This window comes from Argiope bruennichi, chromosome 11 (genome assembly GCF_947563725.1).
Source record: "Argiope bruennichi chromosome 11, qqArgBrue1.1, whole genome shotgun sequence".
Lineage (NCBI taxonomy): Eukaryota > Metazoa > Arthropoda > Arachnida > Araneae > Araneidae > Argiope > Argiope bruennichi.
In genome coordinates this window covers 17,238,479-17,264,923 of record NC_079161.1, presented here as the reverse complement: position 1 = coordinate 17,264,923, position 26,445 = coordinate 17,238,479, and positions in this window count along the sequence as shown.

The following is a 26,445-nucleotide window of genomic DNA, read 5'->3' as shown; positions in this document are numbered from 1 at the left end:
TAACGCTATTAATATGGTTGGCGACCTGTTGGCTGTGGAATTCGGCTGGTTAATCTATCAACTATACTAACACTATTAATATGGTTGGCGACCTGTTGGCTGCCAAATCTATCAACTATACTAATGCTATTGTGGTGGTAACATTATAAGCCAGATAACAATTTCCGGAGAAGAGTGTACACTTTTGTCTAGTGGCTATGTTACTCGGCTATGAACCCTAAAGTTGCAAGTTTGAACCTCAACCTGCACATTGGTGACCTTGGTTCTGAACAACCGCATCCTTCATTCAGCTGTCGTGGCTCCATTTACCGGCAGCAACCACTCACACACACTCGCCGTCGCACGCCATAACACTTGGCGCGATATCAACGTTCGTCGCTCGCCATAACTGGCGCGATAAACTCTACCGACTCACTGTTGGGGGACTATTGTGGTGGTAACATTATAAGCCAGATAACAACTTCCGGAGAAGAGTGTACATTTTTGTCTAGTGGCTATGTTACTCGGCTATGAACCCTAACGTTGCGAGTTCGAACCTCAACCTGCACACTATTAATATGGGTGGCGACCTGTTGGCTACTAAATCTATAAACTATACTAACGCTATTAATATGGTTGGCGACCTGTTACTTGTCGATTACGGCTGGTTATTCTATCAATTATACTAAAGCTATTTATATTGTTGGCGACCGGTTAGTTGCCGACTGAAACTGGTTATTCCATCAATTGTACCAGAAGAGTGTGCTGCCTCATTGGAATTTAGTGAGCCGATGATCGAGATCAAATGTTACGTTGAATTTTCTACATTCTCGCCAGAATTCCCATATGTAAATTTTCGTGTTAGGGAGATAGATAAATGATAACGTTTATAGTTTAACCCCTAATGCAGTAAGAAATATTAACATTCTCAGCAAAATATTCCTACTTTACTTTTTTATTTTATTTGTCATCTAAATACAAATATACAGTTAAATGATTGCAAAGAACAAACGGGAGTTTTAAATGGCTGACAAATTAGAACAGCTGAAACCACTGAACAATAAAACTCAGAATTTTTAGAGATAATTCTTATTATTATAGTTAGTTGGAAAACATTGCTTTTGAGCGATTGTTTTCTGAATGAATATCAGAGAGGTAGTAATAGATTATCGCAGTAATGCTTCAGCATTCAACTTCACAGTGCATCAGTGATAATGACAATCATCGGAAATGATAATGAATTAATGAGTGAAAAGATGAGGAGACGATTTTTTCACTTATAATTCCAAATGGATTCTCTGCTAAAGAATATCTCAAACTAAATTTTACTTACCGATTCAAAATCTATTTTTCCAATTTAATACTTTAAAAAATAAAGTTTTTTCTCGCACATAAAACAAAAGGAAATTAATAACGAGCTATGAAGTAAAACTTGAATATTTTAGAAATTATTAATAACAGAAAAATGGAGCACAAATGTAATTGAAATCTGATGATATTAACATTGTAATTTCACAGATGTATGATAACCCAAAAAGTCATTTCATAGATATATTGATACAAATATGTCAATTTCTTGAGTTTATAAAAAATTATCTAGTGCTTTTACCCTAAAATAAAACACAAATCTTTTTGGAAAAAAAAGTCAGAAATATAAATGAGTGAGATTCGTAATGTAGTTTTATTTTACTTATATTTTTCCTACTTTTTTCTACATTTATTCCTACTTTTTTTTTTAATTTCTACATCGTTGTTTTTTGATTTTTTTGTTAAACAGTAATTTACTTTATAATTTTCGACTAATTAAAGAAATTTTAGAATGCTACGTCAGAACTTGAACGACGCTTAAAACTGAAGCAATGTGAGTTGCATAGACATGATATATGACATTCATAATACTAAAAGAAAACTTCATTCTGTGAGAAAGGAAACTGCAAATTCTTGCTTTACTTTAAGTGAAATTTAAATAACTGTCAATAATTTCAAACCAAATTTAAATTCCTATAAATAGAGGCCAATAAATACTTTTTTAAAATTTCGCTGATATCTTTCATATGCTTGAGCAGAACTAATAGAAAATAGTAAAAACAAGTACAATTTATATAAAGAAATCATATTTCCTAAATGCAATGAAAGGAGGGATATCTGAAATTTGAGATCTCTACAATATTTCTTAAAACTGTCCAAAAAAAAGTTGATATGAAAATTTCCAATCTCTAATTACAGTTGTAACAACTGTGAGAACACAAGTTGATTCTTCTGAAAAATTCAAAGTACTTCTTATAAAAAACAACCGTACTTTTATGTAAAATGTTTCCAAAGAAATCACGATATAAAAAATAAAATCACAACAACTAATGAAAGTTGTACCACTAGACTTTTATCAAGGCTGTGTTTCTCGAAACCTCTTTAACTAGAAAACCCATTTGAATTTATTTCCATTCAGCTCCAAGTTCATAAACTTCGTCTTCCATTTCAGACACAGCAGGGTTAGTATTCATTGAAGATTGATTTTTTCCCTCCTTGATGGGTGCCATTACTTCAGTCGTACTCCAGAACTCGAAAACGAGGGCGCCCCTAAAAAATTCTCTCTCTCTAATATTCATATCCAAATAGGTTCATAAAAGAAGTATTTTCGAACTGACCGAAATGATGGCAGAAAGCACTGAAGTCGAGGTTTTTACTACTCTGTGGTTTTATCCTTTCTCATTGGGGGATGTTTAAAAAGTTTTCAACTATTCTGAGAGTCGTTTGGGGTTTTGACGATGCTGTTCGAATTTGAATGACGTATCATTTCGAGAAACCTAAATGAGGAAAGTTTGCCGACGACATTATACGAGTTTTACTCTTTAGTTTATACATTGTGAGTTGAAAAAAAAAATCACAAGAAAAATGTGCAATATTGATATTAAAATATCGTTTTTAATCTTGCAATCTGGGTTCCATTTCAATAATGTATGTTACTGAAGTTACTTTGTTCTTTTACGGTGACAGTGGACTCTTTTAGACACTTTTGAGAAATATTCAGTTAGGGTTATGAAATTTTTTTTTGCATATGTATTAAATTATAAATACGTCAGATTTCTTTAAAAAGCATTTTAAAATAAAATATAATATTTTGTAAAAATTTAAAATATATATAATTTTAAAAAATTTAAAAAATTCCGGGCGACTAAATTTTAAATTTTTTTCTATTATTTCTTTCTTATTACCCAATATAAATTTATTTGGAACAAAACTACATGTTATTTTGTAATTCCAATTAAATGCTAATTTTTTAGAAATGTTTTTATGCACATTTGCTGACTTTACTAGGAATTTTGTTTTCTTGAACTAAAATTGACTTTCAACTAGCTAAAAAAAACTCCAAACATAAAATGCATACTTTATTTTCTTTTAATATTTAACCGGAATCTTTATTGTCAATTTCATTTAATGTCTTCAAAAATTAAGATACCTGGAACATTTCAAGTATATTTAAATGTAATTACAATATCATTTTGCGAAAAGTTATTAAGATGTACTTTTTCCCTCTTAACCCACCAAAATAGTTATTTCATTGAATAATGCATTTTATAACACGATTTTAGTTGAATATAAACATATGTTTTGGTGATGAAACGATAAAAATACAATTGCTTGTTTTCATCCATTTTTGCTTTTTTTCAAAGTCCACTGTCCCCTTAATTTTGCAAAATCTTGACTAAGCTTTATTTACTATAGCGATATATCCTGCTTTTGAAATCATGTTCGAGTTTATAGAATAACTTTTAAATTCAAGGAACTAAAAAAGAATATATGCTCCTTTACCGAGTATTGAAGTTTTAGAACTTATTTTATTGCTGTATAAAAATTCATAATAATAAATAACAATGTATAAGGCAAATTATTTGCTTAAAATGCCTCAATTTATTATTATTATCTATTTTTATTCATAATCCTAAGTTTTTAACGCTCTGGGCTACTGATTTTTTTGTTATTATTTCTCTGAAATTAATAGCGGTATTTAGTTGTATATATCATGTCTATGCAACTGGCATTGCTCAGTTTTAAACGCCGTTCAACTTTGATCACTAGTTTTTCCAATTTTTACATTTTAAACATTTGAATGCTGTAAATAACGTATTCTATACTTTCGAAACGCCCATTTTTTCGTTATTTTTTCTCAATTTATGCGAAAAATACTTAATCAAAGTAATGAACTCTTTTTAATGAAGAGATTTTTTAATGTTATAATTACTCTAAGCTTAAAATAAATGACATTTCAAAATGCCGAGGGAATTTTTACATAACAGAACGATCTACTGAACACAAAGAATATGTGGAATTAATCATTTCAAAATATATTTTGTTTGATTATGTGTATTATAACTTGTTCTCAATCTATTGGAAAGATATTTAATAAAAGTAACAAAATACGAAGCATTTTTAATGGAGGGATTTTTTAAAAGAATGATCTAAATGCACTAAGCCTAAAATAAATAACATTTCAAAACGTCGAAGAAGCTTTCTTATAGTATAACGATCTACTAAGCACAAAGAATATTTTGAATTAACAGTTTCAAAATATGTTTGGATTTGTATCTGTGTATTATAACTTGTTTTCAATCTATACGAAGGATACTTAATCAAAATAAAAAAAAATACAAAACCTTTTTAATGAAGGGATTTTTTTTTAAAAATTTCTGAATACACTAAGCCTAAAATAAATGATATTTCAAAACGCCGAAGAAGCTTTCTTGTAATATAATGATCTACTAACCACAAAGAATATTTTGAATTAACAGTTCCAAAATATGCTTGGCTTTGAATATGTGTATTATAACTTGTTCTCAATCTACGCGAAGGATATTTATTCAAAATAACAAAATACGAAACTTCTTTCAATGATAAAATTAAAAAAAAAAAAGAATGTTATGATACACTAAGCCTAAAATAAATGACACTTCAAAACGCCGAAGAAAACTTCACATAATAGAAACATCGACTAGGTACAAAAAATATGACGAATTTACAGTTTCAAAATATGTTTGGCTTTGAATATGAATATTATTTTATTATTATGAAACAAGCATTTTTAAAGATACCTAAAGGATAAGACAGAAAACAACTCAAGATAAATGTCAGGCGCATAAATAACAAATTGTTCCAAAGGTGCAAATCAGGCAACAATACCATCTGCTTTATTTCTAAAGATGAATAGGGATATTTTTCTCATTTACTATGTTTTGTCGCTTCGAATCTGCATTTATTTAATCACAGAATCTCAGAAAAGAGATAAAGAAAGGAAACTTAAGAAGAAACAGAAACAAAGCGGAAGAGATTCAGAAAGAATAACACTGGAAACCAAATATCTTTGTATTTTCGTCTTCAGAGAATTTTTTTGAAATAAAAATGTAATGAATACTTTTCACGCGTTTTCTGGTCCTATATTTTCCAGTGCTTTTTTTTTCTATTACTTTGTTTCTCTCTCTCTCTCTCTTTCGAACAGACGTCTGACATTTTGCTTACATCTGTTTCTACATCTTCTCGATTTGTTTTCTTTTAAAAATTGGAGTATTGCTAAAAGAAAAAAATTTTGTAATCAATTTGGCGCTATACCAACAAGGCGGATCACTAAAACTTGAAGCTACTGCATTCAGATTTCGATTGCTTCCTTTTTTGAAAAGGTTAGGCGCATATTTACTCTTTTGATTGGTGTTTTGAGAATGAAGTAGGTTTTTTACATCACGCGATATTCTTTTCAATGTAAATTGTATACCAAGTTTCAAACATTCTTCTAGGATATATGTTCTCTCAGAAACTGCTTTACCTTTCCACTTATAGTCCTGATCTTTCTCCCTACGATTACTATTTGTTATCGTCTATATTTGTACAACGATCATAACTATACTCCTAAATGACTATTTCTCCAGTTGTATGCATACCATTGTATTTTCCACTTTCCTCAGCTATCGGATTTCTTTGACACTGATATGCAAAAATTGATCTCATGTCTTGACACGTGTTTTATTTTCTGTGGTTCTAATTATGAGAAGCAACAAAAAAAAAATGCATTGTATCTGTTTCTATGAATGTTTCTAGACATTTATGTTCTGAGTCTCTTCTCCTCGATTTTTTTTTCTGGGTAAGTCAAATATTATTTCTTCAATTAAAGCATGAATACGTAAAATTATTGATATTACGTATCTAACAAGCATTACCACTTTACAAATAATTCAGATTTTTAAATTGCATTATTGCAGACTGGAAAATAGAGCTTAGATCATTTTTGTTTTTAAAGGTATTAATATCTTACTCGTTTTAAAATTTAGTTTTGTGGTGGCGGGAAACTTTTCTTGTGATGGTTGGGACGACGTCACTTTCGTTTCCTCACAAATTCTTTTCCGTTGGGCGCCAATGTGGTGGTATTTAGATTATTATGATCCATGCAGGAAGCAACAGGACGAATGTTTTTAGGAACATTTCTTTTAATAATCACATTCACACACTAAACAAGCACAAACACAAAGACAAGACATTCACGCGCGCGGCTTCACCGTTCAGCATCACAACTCATTCTCATTACAATCGCAATGCACTATGGGGTGACATATGGGAGGGCCTAATCAGGCATCGCCATCTAGTATCCAAAAGAGAAGATAAGAGTAATGCAACTGCTACAGTTTAGATAATAAAGCAAAACTAATTGAGAGAAATTCAAGGAATAATGATATGTAGCCTATTATTTATTTGAAAAGGATATTCTTTCAATGAACGAACTCCACGAATTATTTCCCCGTTTCTTTAAAACACGGAGCAAAAACTCATTTTTTAAATTAATCGATAATCTCATAACCGTTGCCTAGCGTTCCAAATGCAATAAATTTAACGAAAGTCATGATTGCTTACAGGTGAGAAAAGTATAATCAAATTTATTAATATCTTTCATGAATAAATTTTTATTCACAAATACATCGTCGCAGAAGACAATATTATTCCAATTTAATTATACCCAAGCGATTGTCACAAAAAAGTATAGAAAATGAATATTAACACCAGCAGTTGGCTGGAATTATGTTTTATTTATTTTTGCAGTCTTCTAGTTTTTATTATTTGGTATTAAATTTAAATATGAAAGTCCTATTTTGTCATGGACTGAACTTTTAAGTTAAATATCACTGAATTAAAGGAAATACCTTTAAAAGGACTACAGTACACTCCCGATTATCCGCGGAATTGGGTGGCGCGGCCGCCGCGGATAACAAAAATCGTGGATAATCCGAAAAAAGCTAAAAACGGGTATATCAAAAGAGAAAACAGTCATTCCAACTTTGAAAAATCGTTTTATGTACAATAAAACGTAAAATAAACAGCAGGAAATGGTTAACTAACGCTTACTATTTTAGTATATCACTCAAAACTAACATAAAATGCATTTTGTTAATGAAAACAGAAAAGTACTTAGTATTTACGAGAGGCGTCAAGGATACACAGAAAAATGAATACATATGTGCTGTTTTAATACTGTAATGTATTATGTAATTACAAAAGCATAACTGTAAAACTGCACCTTTTTGAAAAAATCAGTCAAAAAAAAAAAAAAAAAAAACTTTGTGCGGCAGGCGCGGATAATCGGGAGTCTACTGTACTTCTCTTATATAAATGTATTTCTAAATTAATCCAAATATATATTGGTGCTGTAAAAATATGCTGTGGAAAGTGAAGATCATTTCTTCCAAAACTATTATTTCATAAAAAAATTTTATATTATGTTTAAAATTCAAAAATAGTGAATACCTTTTTAATAATATCTTCTCTGGATATTTTTTTCTGGATATTTTTAATAAATTTTTTAATTTTATGCCCAATTTGTAACAATTAATTTATAATGTTATGGCGAAATTTAAACTTATCCAACAAAATATTCAATTACCAGCATTTTCCATGTTAAATTTTTTAATGAAGGCTTTCTTCGGACTTTAATATTGAAATAAGATTTTTTACTTCCGTATTTATATATGTTTTTTAATTTGCATGCCTTATAACTTGCTCAGATTTATTGAATTGAACACGTTTATACGTTTTATGAAAACAAAAGGTGAATTTATATATATGTATATATATATTCCACATTAATATTCAACAGCTTAAAAAATCAATAATCTGGCCAATCAAGCAGGTTGCCAAGGTAGTTCGTAACATAAAGCTTCTGCTTGGTTAGCTATGTAAAACAGCGAAGTTAACTTACGAATATAATCGGCGAAATTGAAACAGTTGTTGAAGTTGCGAGTTTTGTCAAAGTTCCATTTTGTGATAGCTCTTGAAACTCATACATAGAGACCAGTGTACGATATTTCATGAAGTCTCTAAACGTCATGAGCTTTCAGAGGAAATAAAAATTGGCAAAATAGGTGCAGAGATTGGAGCTGTAAGTCAGGTGGTGTCATTGTTCCCATATGGAATGCACAGCTAGGCAGTGTTTTGAGATTTTTTTTCGTAAAACAAAGGAATGACGGATCACAGGTGACTTTGATGAAGCTTCTTTATCAGGAGCTTTCAAATGAAATAAAAACATCGGACTAATAATTGGATTGAGAGACAGGTTTTCTTATTTCCCCAATTACTTTTATTACATGGATATATTCGAAAACTAATGTTATCATGTTCTAACGTTACATTTGTGATAGTCAATCGCTTTTTTAAAATCGATATTTAAGAAATTACTTTAAGAAAGATATCTGCTGAGATTATATAAATGTATATCCGACATGAAAATAAATAATCACTGAAATAAAATATAAATCATTTAATAATATGTAAAGGAAATAATCAATAAATAAAACTCAAATAAACATAATTATTTTCATACATACATACACATAAAATAACAGTTATTTTATAATTTTTCGCTAGCTGGTTTCTAATGAAATATGATGCGGTTTTTAAGGATCAAAAATCTCAAGAAAAAAAAAAAGAATAAACATTTCGGAAATCCTAAAAAGTCGGTTAAATATATAATTTTGGACACATTCTTGTCTTATCTAATGTTTTAGCTTTTAAAAGAGACAAAATAAAAGCAAATTTTCTTCCATGTCGACATGTACTTGCAGAAAATATTTATATTGCATATATTTATTTTATGAATGTACGGAAAATGCTCTTTTTAATAAACACAAAATTAGATACGTAATTTAATTTCTTACAATTCTGAACCAGTAATTTCATTTTCCAAATAGTTTAAGCTCCATATGATTAAATTTGAATCGAATCTGTCTTAATATTGGTCAAAACAACTCGGTCCTTTATATTACAGCTTCCTTTTTAAACAATAAGTTTCAGTTTTTGACATTCTTAATTTCATTTTATATGTGCTCATTTTATCGCATTTTGATAACCATTAATGCTCATAAAGTATTTTGGTTAATCTTAAATAGTAAGACTGCTAAATAAAATTTATTTTGTAACTTGACTTTAGCAATTAAACTAAAAGCGCCAAATGGACAAAATGATGACATTTTTATATAAGACATACAGTGCTACAGTTTTGAGAAAAGGAAGCATTATGAGTTTAAAACCACCATAAACTAACTCAAAAAGAATGCATACACTCAAAGAATTGTCCAATTCCTTGTCAAATTATTTCTAAATTCTATAAATATATGAAGCCATCTGCATAATTTTTCTATATAACTGCATTTTGGGCACCAAAAAAAGTTTCATATCTCTTTGGAGTATCTAAAGAGTATAAATTTCAATGAGAGTATTTACTTTTTCAATGAATATTTTCCTTTCCCATATTTATTAACTCAGAATCTGCATTCATTAAGTGACGGAATCCCGGAATAATAGAAAATATGAAAATTGCGGCAGCAAGAATAATAAAGTACAGCACCCAAAATAGAAAACAGAAAACTCAATGTTCAAAGGGCAATTGACAGAAAAATAACCGCCTTCACCCCCGTTATTCATTGGTTGATATTTTCCTGAAGATTCTTTTATCCGACTTTTCATTTTTTTTCTCTCTTTTCTTTTTTGCATGTAATTGCACACCATTTCTTTATCAGTTAGCAAGTTCCGGGCATAAACTCCATGCAACTTAAGAACCTGAGGGAAAATAAATAAATAATATAGAAAAACAGGGTCATTCATTTTAGATGTATGCATATATTTTGAGTATACGACCCACAGTTCTATGTTTTGGCGCAGTGTTTTAAAAATAAGTGATATTTTTCAATTCCGGGAATATCGTTTATCCAGAATATAAAAACAATATATTGTTACGAAATTTCCGGGGTTCGTTTGGATAGTGGAAGTTATATGGTGTGAAGAACGCTCAATCACCAGGCGGCAGTAGAAAATGAAACAACGACGTTTATTTACACGAAGACACACAGGACAGCACAAAGGCGACAACTATATACAGCACAGAAGACGATTATCTTCAACCGAGACGTGCAGCATACACAGCAGCATACAAGACAGCATAAACAGCAACATACAACAGATTCTACTGCAGACAGTAGAACACAGCTTAGTTCAGCACTCGCTTCACTCCGTCGCTGCTCCGCTTATCTCTGGAAAGCCAGTTCTTTACCGTCGGTTCCGACTACGACGACCCTGGCAGAAGCCTCTCAACCAATCACGAACGTTCGAGGCGTAACTCGGTTCCTACTGGCCGGATCGGAAAAATTCTTGATGTTTCGGGTATAATCTATTTTTCGCCAAAGTCGCCAAATTCGTCGCCAAGTCGCTAAATGGTCGCAAAGCTCCGGGACCTCCGACGCGACACACGGACTCCCTCCAGTATAGATGACTATAAAACATTCTTTCCGATGGTGGAACCAACTATGTTGGGAAGCAGCATTACAGATTCGTAACAATATTTAAGCATTGATTTTTCCTTAATAGTGTGGAAAAATATGAATCACAGATACCATGACAAGTTAATGACATATTTTATTTAAAAATTTATCAATAATCTGCATTTAAGCCTTTAGAAAATATTATAAAAAGTGAAATATAAGCACTACAATGAGATGAACGACTGGATGCTTTTTGACTTTGGTTATTTTTTATTTAATCATAAAAATACAGAGAATTTTTTTTAATATGAAAAAGCTGTTTTTTTAATGAAAAATAGTAATTTCTTTTGCAGTGAAATAAATAAAATTTCAAAAATTTGCCTGCTTGATTGTGAAAGCTATGCCATGAACTTTCTCATAGCAGCAATTTAAAACAGTCGAATTTGAAAAGAATTTTTAAAAATATTTCTAAAAAAAAGGAAACAAATGGAAAACTTTTCTTGCGTAGGATAAGTACATTTTATTTATATCAACCTTTATATCAAATAATCCTTATTTTATTTTGATTCATCCTCACTATTAGAGATAAAATGAAAAACTGATATCGTCAAATAAATAAGGAAACAAAACTAACGATGAATGCAGACTCACATTAAAAATACAAAGGGGTAAATTCACTACTGAAAAAAGCGAGAAACTTTCTTTTATGAAGAATATTTCCCTGTGTTGTAATATTTGTGCATTCCGAGAATTTGCTTTTGTTTATGATATAATTCCTAGTGGAATCAGAATAAAGAAAAATCTTCAGTGACAAGAAAAATAAGATGTAAGGGGAAAAAGGATAGGGAAAAAATAATACACGGAACAAAAATTCCTAAAAAATCATGTTTGCACCAATGCAAAAAAAAGCTATTTTCAAAGAACTCTTGATAAGACCAATAAGAGGATAGTTTTTTTGTGTTCTTTTTGGCAACATTTTTTACCATCTTAGGGCTTCTTTTATTACTTTCATCGTATGCATATTCTTCAGACTTGCTGTTTATAACTTTATCTTTTTCTCGTATCTTTCTCTTGGTATATTTCCTAGTGGAGGCTTTATATTACTACTAAAGTACTGGATGAGTTATGTGCTAGAAAAGCTACGCAAAATAAAAAAGGAAACTCGTTGCTGTTGTTTTCAGGATCCATGCGTTTCTTTTTTTTTATGACTTGATTAATGTTCATTTTTTGATGGAGTATTTCTTGCAATAAATCTCTGTTTTTATTCTTCTTTTTTCCTCTAAGATTATGGAACTTGAGTGTTGCGAAACTTGATGGAAAAAATATGCTTTTCACATTTTGAAATGGATTCCTATGATATTATTATTAATACCTTCTAATTATTATATAAGTTGTTCTTAGTTTTAAATGTTTCTATAAAGGAATATCTCGATTTAACCCTTAACTTTGGAGGTGAAATTTTAGGACTTAACTGGGGAGGTGCGGTCTACGAGACCGCATTTCATTTACACTCAAATTAAAATTTCTAATGAATGCATTAGTATGAAAAACTGCCAATATATTTTGCAGATATTTTTCTTGATATATAGATATGTTATAGAAATTTTCCAAAATATATTATCATTGAAAAAATTAAATGGGTTGGAACATACATTCTCTTCTCAAATTACATGTTACAATAAATTCTTGAAAAAGCATATTACTTTTTACTTTTTAAATCATATTTATTTTTGCAGTATGTGAAGGTATATAGAAGAAAATATAATGTAAAATTCAACAATTATATGAAAAATAAAAAATAATAATGGGTAAAATTGGCCCTTTTTTATCGGCATGTGTGACTTTCATAGCACGGTTTTCTAGGGCATTTTAAATATACATTTTAAGAACTAGTATAAAAATCAACCTGTAAATTCTGTATATATATATATCTTGGTATATTACTTTATTTTATAAATTTTACAAAATACATTATCGCTAGAAAAATTAATTATGTCTGAATATACATATCAAAAGCAGTTGAATGCGAACTTTCATCGAAAAACTCTTCTGTACAATGATCCTTACCACTAAAATCACTTTCTGCTTCATTTAAAAGTGTCTGGAGCATTGCTTCATAATAGGATCAGTAAACTGGATGATTTTCGGAGCCCACGTTTTAGCGCCATTTGCTAAACCTTGTTTGACACTAACAAGGAGTTGCGGTCTTCGATACCGCGCTCGAAGAAATAACTGAATTATTTTTTAAAACATCCGCTGAAATCGGTTGAAATAGTGCATGTGTATTGAAGGTCATAAAACAGGAAATTACAGGGGCAATCCATTCAAGTGAGCTAAAAATAGAATAGGAATGACCAAAAATCCATTGCTAGCGGTACCACAGACCGCACGTCCCCAGTTAAGGGTTAAATTATATGTATTATTGTAATCAATAAATGTAATTTTCTTTGAGAACTTGTGAAGTATTTTCCCCAGCCATTTATTTTTGTGTAAAAGTTTGAAGTCGAATGTTGCATTTTTTAAGATAAAAACAGAATAAATAGCTATTGTTTTCAAAAGATAATAAATGGCTATATCAAGCAATGCCTGGTGCTCATGTTTTGGAATCAAGTATGAATTGTTCAATCAAAAAATAGCTAATTATAATATCAAGCTTCAGCATTTAAGCAGGTATGAATGGATAATCAAGAAATGGATATGGATTGTAAACATTGGATATGGATTGTATGGATTCAAGTAAACATTGCCAATTGTGTGCAATAAAAATATCACCATTTTTTTATTGCGCACAACATTTAAAATCATTGATAATCTTAATATATATAAATTACGTGTCACGTTGTTTGTCCGCGATGGACTCTTAAACTACTTAACCGATTTTAATGAAATTTGCACACCGTGTGCAGTTTGATCTAACTTAAAAGATAGGATAGCCCTTTTTTTGAATTTTTAATTAGAATTTTAATTATTAATTAAAAACTAACATTCCCGTCAAAAAAATCTTTTCATTTTCCCCACCGCCAAATGAGTACGGCTTCAGTTTTTTTCCCAACAGTCATTAGGCTAGGCTTAAGATTTTTCGGCTGATTATTTGAAACGATTCTATTTATTTTCTTAATGTTTGATGCATTTAAAATGAAACATTGTTAATGAATCGATCTTTCAGATTCATTCTTAAGTACTTTTGAATTAAAATAAAACAGAATAAAGGAAATTAAAAATGTCTAATCTCCATAGCTTTACCCCAACTGGCGTAGCAAAAGTCACGCATTTGCGTTACTGTAATTGGCGATGAAAATTCACGCATGCGCATTGTGTTTTCTGATTGTTGACAACGGATTTTCAATGGATTTGGACTTAATTTAAATTATTTTTAGGTTAGTTGCGTGCTTTTTTAATTAAATTGTATTTATGTTAGTTATATATTTTTTGTACATGCTTATAGTTTTAAGTATATCGTTTTTTAAGTAATTTATTTTAACCTGTTTTCTACCGATTATTTTAAACGATTCGTTTTATTGTCTTAGTGTTTGATGCATTTAAATTTAAACGTAAGGCCCGGATAGCCTGGTTGGTAGAGCGTCGGATTCGCGTCCCTTTGGTTGCGAGTTCGAACCCCGCCGGCCAGAAGATTCCCCGCGTGCTTGGTGGCTGACGCGTGTTAAGTCTGTCGTGGTCACAAAGTCCTCCATGTCGAGAGTAATACCACTTTGGGTACTGGATCAGGGGTGATCGTTCTCTGATTCAGGTCTAAATTACGATCTGTGGTTGAGTGAATGAAATGCGTGAATGAAGTCAGCCCCGTAAGAAGGGTTGTGACATGTGTGTAGCTAAGTCGTTCTCTTGGCCCTAGATGGAGCTATCATAGAAACAAGATGCGCTCCCCCTCAGGCTTATCTCGGCTGTCTTCGAACAGCTGGCTTGTCTATGGCAAGTGCCATAAGAAACAACAACAAATTTAAAAATTTTTAATTAATCGTTCTGGTCATAATGAATCTGAGAATATTTTGTTGACAAATTCTTGAAATATTACATAAATTAGGAAAGATATTCTTTAGTGTCCATAAAGTTTAAACGCTCAGCGACTGTTTTCAGTAATCATATTACGAAAAAATACTTTGTTTCAGTAAAAAATATTATTATATTAATTTCAGATTAATCCTTTCCAATTTAATTTATAGTATAAATTCTACGGGAACTAACAGAAAATGAGAGAGATACATATCACGTTATGACTGAAGGCGTTTATAATATTATGAGAGAATTATATGATAATCAAAATTTGAAGTTTTAAAATATTTTGATGAAGAAGCTATTAAAGTAGAAATTGCATAAAATATTTAATTATTAAAATTTTAACGAACATTAAGATTGGCGAACCGGCTGGTCGCCAAAGGCAGCTAGTTGTTTTATAAGGAATATTTAAAGGACTTTCTGTTCTCGTATTTAGATCAAATATTTGATTAAAATTTTATAAAATGAAAGTACCATGATCTGCATTCATTATGCACATCTCTATACAAACACACATACGTAATATCGATATGTGCTTCGAAGTATTTCCGATGTAAAGGAAACGCAGTACGAAATTTCGCTCAAATCAAACATAACTTTGGAGTCTTCTTCTACACTTTACAAGCTGTTCAATAGTTCCAAGATAGTAAATGTTTTAATTTCCGGAAGTTCTGGAAAATACAAGAAATGTAAAATTACGAGAATATATTGTATTTTAACTAACATACATTCTGACTTCTACTGTTACTTCCGAACAAAACTGCTGTTAACATTTATAAAATTGTATCTTTATAAAAACACAAAAGCAAATTAAACTTTTTATGCAATTTTATTCCATTTTTTGGGTATTTTAATTCTTTCAAATTCAGATCTCTTCAAAATAAGCCTATAGTGTTTATAAGTATAGTTTGCCTAAAGTATAGTAATTATAAATGGAAATATATGTCTAAATATAAAATGGATCTAATAAAGTGCCCCCTCTGCAATTTATTACAATCTCGGTTTGCTGTAACTTTATCATTTAGCAATAAATTCAACTGTTAAAGGAACTTGGGAATAGAAGAAAAAAGTCAATATCACATGGGAAAGAAAGATTGAAGGCTTCCAGTGAAGATCTTGAAACGTTTTGTTTACCTGCGCAATCGTTGGATGTCAGCTCTTTTCATTTAGCTTTCTTCTGGACCATACTTTTTGCATGCTGTCTAGAAAACAACCTGTTTTCCTAAGATTCAAACTATAGCTTGCACAGCATCTGAAATTCTTAAAAACTAAAGTAACACTCCAAGCATTTTAGAATTCCATCGGCTTCTTTATTCTTTCAGCTTTACAACATATATTACATATATTGCCAGATTCCAAAAGGTTTACAATTAATCATCAGCTATTATGCAAAAAATAAACGAAATAATATTAATAAAATACGTTTATCAAAGAAAAAATCGTTTGCTTTTGCCTTTTAATAATATTTTAACTGAAATAAAACTAGTAGTAGTTATAAAATGTCTGAAAAGAAATCGTCTGTTAAATGTCTGTTAACAGATTTAGATTATGCTATTTACCGAACAATATTTATTTTATTCGGATAAAAATGCCGAATAATTTCATCATGCAGAATTTTAAAAAAATTCTTGATTATTTCACTTTTGGGGCTCCTTTTTAAGCATATATTATTCATAACATCACTTCACATAATATACCAAACTACCATTCTCTATATTATATTCTGTTTTCATATAAATTTCACAAAAGAGTATCATATGGGGAAATATATTAAAATACTTTTAAATGCATTTAGTAAATATTAATTTATAAGATAAACGAGATATGGCGATATGCTGGCTAGTGCAAAGAATTCGGCACTTCGGCGGTTCTTAAACCTCCGAACGTACCAATATTAATTTGATAACATGATAAGCTTCATTACATAAAAAAATGCTATATACAAAAAATTGTCCATTCCGATTCAATCTAACGTCTTTATAAAACATTTTTTCTCAGATGCTTTGTGTCTTTTAGATTGCCATCTGAGTTCATTTTCATTACTATGTTTGTTTTTTACAAATAGTGAAACCAACTTTTCACAGATTTATTCCGGTTTTTCTCCTTTAATTTTCCTAAAAGGACATTTGGGGATTGTTAGCTGAAGATTACGAAAATTTGAAAAATGATGATTAAAGAAATATCACGATTGAAGTTTAAGATAATTTGATGTAGCACATGTTTGTTTTCATGTTTCCACAAGAAAACAATTGTTTGCCATTCTAATAAAAGATGAAACATTGGGAAATAACATTTTTATTGCATTATATTTTGTTTTCATTTCTCAATTTAATTTTGGAATTGAATCATCATTTGATACAATTAATAGGTCAACTATTTCCTCTTTTGTCGGAATCTTTCTTACTCTATGAGTAAGAACAAGTCACTGAACCGAACTCTATGGGTGAACAGAAACAAGTTTCACCATTCTGTAACATTATACAATCATATGTATTGTTTTCCAATTTAATCATTAAAATGAAAAATAAATTTCCATCTATCTGAAAAAGTCTCTTCAAAAAATTATATCAGTATTATTAATTTAATACTGTTACATAAATTATATCTTATAAAATATTTTTAATTACTTTTAGATTAAATTAGATTAAAATTTAGATTAAAATTAAAATCTTGGAATTATTGTTGCATATCATGCAATACTTTTGGAATGGTATTTAGAAAATTTTAAAGTATCATGCAAATATTATGTAATATTCAGTAATTAATATTATGTAGTATTCACCAGCTCAGGAATATTATGTAATATTCCTGAACTGGTGAATTCTAGATATGAATTCACCAGCTGATGAATTCATATCTAGAATTCATATGGTGAACTAAATATGAATTCTAAGTTAAGGATTCATATCTAGCTCCTGAATGATATTTCATTATTTTTGCTTTTCAGATGAATTTATTTTTTGTTTTTATGATGGATTTTAGTTTTTCATATCCATAATATCATTTCATTCCTTTTATTCAATGTGTAAACCTGCAGTAATTATTAATATTTTCCTGTAATTTCTCTGTTTTATGCGTATCACAAAAATAACTAAAAAATCTTTAATATTATTTTTCTGGCATTGATTTTTTGAAATAAAAAATCATTTCGTCAAATGGTTAAATGTAATATCAAAGCAAAGACGCAAACAATAACTCTTCGAAACAGAAGTGTTAAACACGACCTGTAATAAAATAGGAGCTATAAATTAATGGAATGCTATAAAAGATTTTCTGTTTTACAAAAAATACGAAGTAACGTCTCAATTTCGCGGGGTCTCTTACAGAAAGCTATTAACCTTTTTTCGGTAATCTAGTCTGGAATTACTCTTATTCATCAGAAAAAGGCATTTCTTGCCGTTCTAAATAGAATAAAAGGCAATGAACCAAAGTCTACAATAGAGATCCTTAAATGATCAAATGTTGCAGAGGAATGGAAGATGTTGCGTTGTAACGAAGAGCTTTGAAGAAAAGACCAGACTAAAATTTATAGTAATCTTTTTTTTTCTTTTATCGTTTCCAATCGTATTTTCAGTCGCCCGCTGGACAAAATGGCTATAAATCTGGTAATTGAGTTTCTTCTGCGGACTTTTTAACTGTTTTTTTTTCATTGCCAGTAGAGTTAGTCTTGGCTATTGTCTCTAGAAACAAATTTCGCTTTCTTGACAGTTCTCTTAAGCAAATACAATAGAAAAAAAAGGATATTTTTTCCGCTGAACATCTCAGCAGTTATTTCATATTAATTAATGAATGTATACTGTAACATTCCCCGTTTCCCAGTACTGATAAGATATTTAAAGCCAGCTGCGTCATCGCTGTTACTTACTAAAGTCCTAAAGATAGCCAGATGGTGGATCTTTTCACCTGGGTTGTCTCGCATCTGTTCATTAGCGACTACAATGAAAGACCACATGTGGAATTCCTCGTCCAAGAGGTATTGATAGTACCCCAAAGAGAAAGGGGTGTCCAAATATCTGGATGCTAGATGTTTCTCTTTGTGAAAGGACCTTTCCACGACCCATTGACGCCACTGAGAGAACATATTGCCGAACCCCGATTGGCCGAAAGAGAGCACAAATGACCAATGTAAATTAAGAAGCGGAGATTGTTGCCGAAATAAATTGCATGTTTTTAGAGGAGAAAAGAAAGGAATTGCAGGAGACGGTTGGACTACGTCACGAGTTCGGAGTCTAAGAAATTACCCCTGAAGTGGTCGTGTTGACGTGATGGAGAACTGAGTTTCAAGAAAAACCTTCGACTTGGACTGTTGTATCTCCTACTACAGATGTAAATAACTATTTATTTAACCAAGGTTAGAACAAGTTGTTCTTTGTATATATAGGGCTGTAAAATAAAAAAATGTCTGGAAATTCTGCTTCGTTATTTGATCAGTCTAGATCAAAACATTACAATACAAACGATAATAGTAGTGCAAAACCATTCACTAATGCGATAAATCATATGATTTTTCAGTCATAACGATAGTGGTAGAAATGCTTTGCTGCCATAAATTCATAGTTAATTTCATGAATACTTTGGAACTGTTAGGAACCATGTAGAATAACTACCTTAAATAGTGTAAAATCTTTATTTAAAATATATATTGTGTTTCCTTATGTAGCTATATTTTCAAAAGTTAAGAAGAAGCACTACTTTTTGGTCCCTTTTAAGAAATTTAACAAGTGTCTATTAATGAAAATCTAAGTCGAAATTTAAAAGTAAAAATGATATACAATAATACATTACTAAAAAGATATATTGTCAATTATAACAAAAAAAGTCACTGTATATCTGATTTCATTAAATCTTCTTCTGCAATATGACAAAACAAAAAGAACATTCGCATAACAAAATTTTACTCTCATACGAATAAAAGAAACTTTTACAACTCTTATTGAAGTCTCTGTCTTTAAAATTAACAAGGATAGATATTCGATCTCTGATAGTACAACTTTTTTTAGCAGAAAAAGTTCAGAAATGTCATTTGGTATTCAAGAGACGTTGCACGCTTTATGTAAATATACTGCAACTGAGAGATATTAAGAGTCCATTGATGCCCAAAACATTTTTTTTATCTATGCCATAATTGCCAGATGATGTGTTTCTTTGCCTTTATTATTTTTGACATCTTTTATATTGCTCATATAGTTTCTGGTTTTTATATCGACCTGGAGTGTCTTTTACTTATTTTCCCTTACTAGAACAACAATGAATTTCTCCTTACTTATCAGAGGGAAGCTCACGTGTTGATCTTCTACTCGCCCGCCAAGCTAAAGATGAAATGTTCAAATATTTATGCAATACAACAATGTGCTTTTGGTGTACAATACGCACTATTGCTTGATTTCTTAAAGTGAGAAGCAAATAGTTTTAGTAATTTACTATATCGTTTGGATTTGTTATTCCAACTTTGCAAAATAACTTCTGCAAAGCATCAATTTATTTGTAAGTTTATTAAGCTTGTGCTTTTTAAACTTCAAAAAAGAGGCTTTAACAAAAGATTTATTCTTTCAATCTAAAAGTAGTAAGGAACCATTATTCGCGCCTGTGAAGTAATAAGATTTGAATTAAATTGATTGTTTATCATATTGAATAATACTACCTTTTTTTATGCATACCCTTACAGGGTAGGACCCCTTTGGTCTTACCCTGTAAAAGCATGCTCAATGCTTTTATAGGGTAAAAGCATTGAATAAGTTAATTACTTAAGCGCAGAATGGCATAGAAACTTTTAAACTTATAAGTAAGTCTGACATAATCACAATGGAAACTGACTATTCCGACTCTCCGGAACTCAAACAGAAAAATTTGAATGACCTCACCGCCGCAACAATAACACTGGCTGGCACTGTGGCTGAGTTCTAAGGGCCATTACCGGCCACGGTATAACCCTTCCCTAGGATAGTACTTCCCGCCATTTATGTGATGTGCCATCCTCACCTTTTCGTATACCCACAAGAGTGGCGAGAACCAACCACTATGCCGGAAGCTTTTCAGCCTCAATTGCAAGGCGCCCACTCTCGTGGGACCCTGACATAAGGTAGATTTAGAACTGAAATCGATTTTATTCTATGTTTATTTCGAAGTGTGGGTTTAGATTTAATAGATCAATGAAAAGTGAAAAACGATTGATGGCTCGCATTTGACGTATTAGCTTGTGATTCCATGCATAGTATTTAAAGTACTGAGAATTTATAATTTATTGATAAACTAAATTTCCTTGTCCCAAAATGAATTGACATTCAGATTCCTCATTTAAAAAAAACATTAATTAAATTTTTGTGTGAAAGTGATGTTGACTATAATTCAAAAGGGGACTTAAATTTTCAACAGATCATATTTTTAATTTTAAAACGTGACACAAAATAATTCTCATAATGATTTTAATATATGCCTTTGTAAAGTATCAAATCTGCTTTTTGTTTAAAAAGATTAATGCTAAAAGTGGCATCCTAACCGTAGTTCTTAATATCATTTTATTTTTTATTATCATTGAATTTTCTCCCTTAATTTAACAACCTTTAGAGAAGATTTGAGAATTTCTCATACCAGATCATTTATCTTAATTATAAATTTCAACTTATGTATATTATGTTAGCTATTCAGAGTATGATAATATTTAGACTTAATACATTGCATCGCTAATTCGGAAAAACATCTTCCATAATAAGCAAAAAAAAAACCTGTATTGCCCTTTTTGCAATTTTTCATTTCTTTGATGAAACATGAGATATTTTTCTCACCCGTTTCTTAAGTCCAAATAGGTATATTCATATCATGTGGGAAAATAAATCCCAGTTGTATTAACTTTAGAGACATCTCTCTCAAAACTGTACTTTGAATTCTTCTTGATCCAGGATAAAGCATGCGATGAAAGTTTCGGCAACAGGATTTATCTAAAGAGGACATTTCGAATCCTTTCGGATGTCTTTGAGATACCAATGATCATGTCGGATTCGATGATTCATTGCGTCACGTCGTTTGGAACAAAATCATTTTTTGAAATATAAATTCCTTTTCCTCCTTGAAATTTTTCGGCTGGGAAATGTGAGGGATGTTAACCTAAAGGTGAAGTAAATTTTTTGCATTGTTCGCTGCTTTTAAATAAAAGTTTTTGCTACAAAATTTTGAAATAAGTAGGAGGCATTAAAAAAAGTCTGAATTAATTGTTATAATAGATTTTTCAATAATTTATAACCTGACACTCAATAGTATTACCTAACAGGACGATTTGCCGGGGCCAGGATAGCCTGGTTGATAGAGCGTTGGACTCGCAACACTTGGGCTGTGATTTCCAACTACGCCAATCGAAGACTCTCCGTGTGTGTGTGTGGCGGCTAGTGTACGTATAAAATTGTCGGGGTCACTCCTCCATGTCGAGAGCAATACCACGGGAGGGAGTATTGGTTTAGAAGTAATCTTTCTCTGATTCAGGTCTAAATTACGATTTGTGAATGAGTGAATGTAGTTCATCCCGTAAAAAGAGTTGTAACGCTTGAATAGCTAAGTGTATTGTTGGCGCTACTGTAAAAACAAGAGACGCTCACTTGGCTTAAACAGATAACTTCCCACAGGCTGGTAAAGTGCCATAAGTCACAATACTTGATTTACCACATCCAGAATGAAATAAATGTGGAATTTCTTTTTATGTACTGAACATACCTGTTACAATGTGCATCTATTGATCTTTATCAAATAATAGGAATGAAAATAAACTGATTTCTTTGAAAAAGAGAGGAAAATATCTGCTGCATCGAAAGACTACTGTTTTTCCCCCCCAAGAATAGCCAGTCGTCTCATTCATCAAATGTGCATATCTTTAGTTCTCAATATCCACTAAAATTATCGCATCTCCTGTAAAGTAGATGCCGCTGAGAAAACTTCTTTTCCTCTTCAAAGCAATATCCATTCATTTGAGCTATCAATTGTGTTTCTCTTTAATTCCTTATAAGCATCAATATCACAACACATAATACAATTTTAATAACGAACTGTATTCTTTCTCTTGTTTCTGATACAAATCTTTTCACTGCAAGAATTTTAAGCATACGAATATAAAATATATTTCTTTACTTTGCAAATAACTTTACTTACACCTTCACTGCACACACAAGTATTATTCATCAGTGTATCTCATCTGGCTCCACCTCTCTAATTATAAAAGATCAATGAAACTTCATCTACCTAAAACAACTCTTTTCCTTAAAAGAAATATTTATAATTTGGGATAAAATGCTTTATATTTTGTTCCTTGTATCTATATAATTTCCGGGCTATTGCCAGATTTTCTCTCTTACAATTGATTTCATTCTTCCTTCCAGTTCATTCTAATGAGGTGGTCAATCATGTCCATTCGTAATGGACTTGGTGAAAAGTGACCACAATGGATGATAGATTGTACCATTTGGGCGGAGGAATACCTGGCTGGGTTCTCACTTCCATTCGTTGTGTACCTGGAATGTTTGCTAATTTTTTCTCCCAAATTTTATGATTTAACTGTCTGTGTATTTGAAGAACGGAGAGTAATACATCTTTTAAATTGGTTTGAAAATAATTGGTGAATTCGTGTCCATCTGATGGGCGTAATTAAAAGAATAGGCGAAAACACATAAAAATACGTTGGCTGATTAACAATAATTTAATCTGTTATTTCTTTTACATAGGTGCCAAGTAATATTAAATGCGTCTTGATTATTATCTCCATGTTTGTAAGCCTTAGAGAAAGGTTTCCTCAATTATTTTCACAGATTTTCCCAAAATTAGTTTTGAATGAATATTTAAAAAAAAGAGGGGGGGATGCATATTTTTACATGTAGACTGCTGCTACATAAATAAGATTTTATTGTTTCTTCAAACAATATTTTTCCTAGACCTTTCAAATGCCAATGTTTGGTTCTAAGAAACAGCCGTTAAATTTATTAATCAACATAGTAACATTTAATTATGATGATACTTTTACATTTTTAAACCCATTAGGTTTAATTCTATTTAGAGTATAAACAGATTAAAAATAAAGTTTATTTCTTCATCTGCATTTAAATTTCATTTTGCTATCTTTTTTGTCACATCATTCTAACTTTCAATCCAACTTGCCATCTTTATGGCAAACGAAACTGTTAACCTTTTCATAATCTTTAACCGATGTTAAAAAATGATAAAATTTAATGACATGAAAAAGATTACAGCATTTGTGGTCCAAATGGTATTTTTAAAGTTATTTATATTTTATAAGATATAATATTCTTCCATGAAATAATATAGAAATTGTGATGCGGGAATCGATTAAAAAATCTTACTTTGAATTATATTATGTCATATATACTTATTATCAAATCATAAATTACAGACATATTCTAAAATAAGCCACATTAAGCATCAAAACTAAACATTAATCAAATTAAATCGAGTTCAAAACGATCATCCATAAGAAGAAACTTTAAAATTAATATGCTATTTAAGTATACTATTCAGAAACCTTCCATTTTATAAAGAATGAATTTAAAAATATTGTTGCCTATCTGTAACACAGCCTTTCAGCCAAGTTGGTGTCGGGGTTTTTAGTTCTTTTGTTGGTAGAATTCTTCTTCATCCAATCTTCTTAAATTTTGATAAGATTTTTTTTTATTTGCTTATTTATTTATTTCGCTTAAAAAGCTCTTACTATCGATTTCCGAGTTATTTTTTTCATTTCTCTCTTACATTAAACTGCAAATTCACACAGAAATCAAAGGTGAAAGAACAGGAAAGAAAATGCCAAGATCCATTTCCAATTGTAACGAGTATCATCAATAAGATAACTCTCAAGCCTCAACTTCACGTTGACTCCCCCCCCTCCCCCGAGCAAAGTCACCGCTACGAAGGGGAATACGACGACCCGTACATTCCACCTTTCATTTCTCCTTCATATGCATCATGAAGACCGTGGCAGCTTGAAAATGTATTGGTTGTGAACTTCATACTCTTTTTTCCTAACCAGAAACCGTAATCTCTGGGGTGTGACGAAGTTAATGTGTCTGTGGTGGTGGGGTTCCGTCTATTCATTGAAAATCGAATTCCGTCTATTCATTGCCTTTCTTTATAAATTTTTTCTTTGGCTATATTGTTTTCCAGTAGATCCATGGTATACTTTTGTGGATAAAGAAAAGTATTTTCCGATCTTGACATCTTTCAATATAATGCTTCAAAAGTGTGAAAATGGATGCCTCGTAGAATGCCATAGGGGGTTCACTAGTTTTTTTTTAATAACTGCTGCCTATAGATTCATAAAAAATTGAGAAGATAATAACTTACAAATTTTAATTAAAAATTCATTTTTTTCCTGTCAAATGTAACTTGTCACTCACGCACTTTGAGTATTACAGACATAGAGAAACGTTGCTCAATATGAATCAGGAATGAATCAAAAATGAATCAGGAATGAATCAAAAATTACATAAAAAGAAACAGTGTACTAACATCATGCCAAGTTTTATAGTTTCCAAAACAGGAAAATAATCTTCTAGAAAGATCATCATAAATGACGTCTTAATGGACTTAACGCCAAAATATCTATTGCTTCTAAAATTTTCAATTTTGGCGCGAAATTCTAGTAATTTGTCGCCAAGATCGAGGCTTATACATTTGATATTCTTACAGCCATCCATCACAGTTAACTATAAAACTGTCTTCCTAACGATCCATATTACAACACCTGCAATTAACCTCTTTTTTTATGATAACTGTATTAATACTTGGAAACATTGCAAGACAATTTTACTCGTAGAGTGATTATATTTATTAAGAGTCATAACATAGAACATTTTTAATTTCGGTAAATTTGGTTATTACACAGTTGTCGCCTTCGCCATCCTAGCTTGGTGTGGAGAGGAGGGTGCCAGCTCAGGTGTCATCCTCGTCATCTGACCGCGGTTCAAAATGACGAGGTCTGTCCCAAAATAGCCCTATTGTTGCTTTAAACGGGACGTTAATATAACTAAACTAAACTAATCGTCATCCTAGCTGACACAACCAATTCATTTTCAATGCCGATGGTGGACCGGTGAACCATAGAAATCATCGATCTCATTGCATTTTGCTAATGTGTTTTGTCTGATAAAATTCCGATTTTAAGTTATTAATTTTGTGCGAGATAACCAAAATCTGCTTAAGGAATAAAAATTATCAAATTTGTAATATTTCTTTCAAATTTTGATGTAAAATCTTAAAACGAACGTCTTTATTTGTACGTCAGTGGGAGCATCGGTACTCAAACAGGGAATAGTCTAAATGGATAAAATCCATTGCGTGATTTCATTAAAAGGATAGGAAATTTGTTACCAAATTTCAACCGAATCTTTCAAAGAATTGACTGTCTATAGTCAGAGGAGGCCCCTCTGTGATGACATTTCAAAACGGAGCGAGCTAAAAGAATAAAATATCGCAAGTGGAATTTGACACAAATTTGCAGATTTCTATCTTATCTAGAAATGCAATAGTCAGAGAAAGTCTATCAGTTTGCCTGCCCCTGAAAATATTAACACGAACACTTAGATGCATCAAGCGAGATAAATGAAATTTGGTGCATATATTCATTCAAAGAAAAGCATTATTGAAACCCACTTTGAGCTTCACTATCAATCAAAGTACTGAT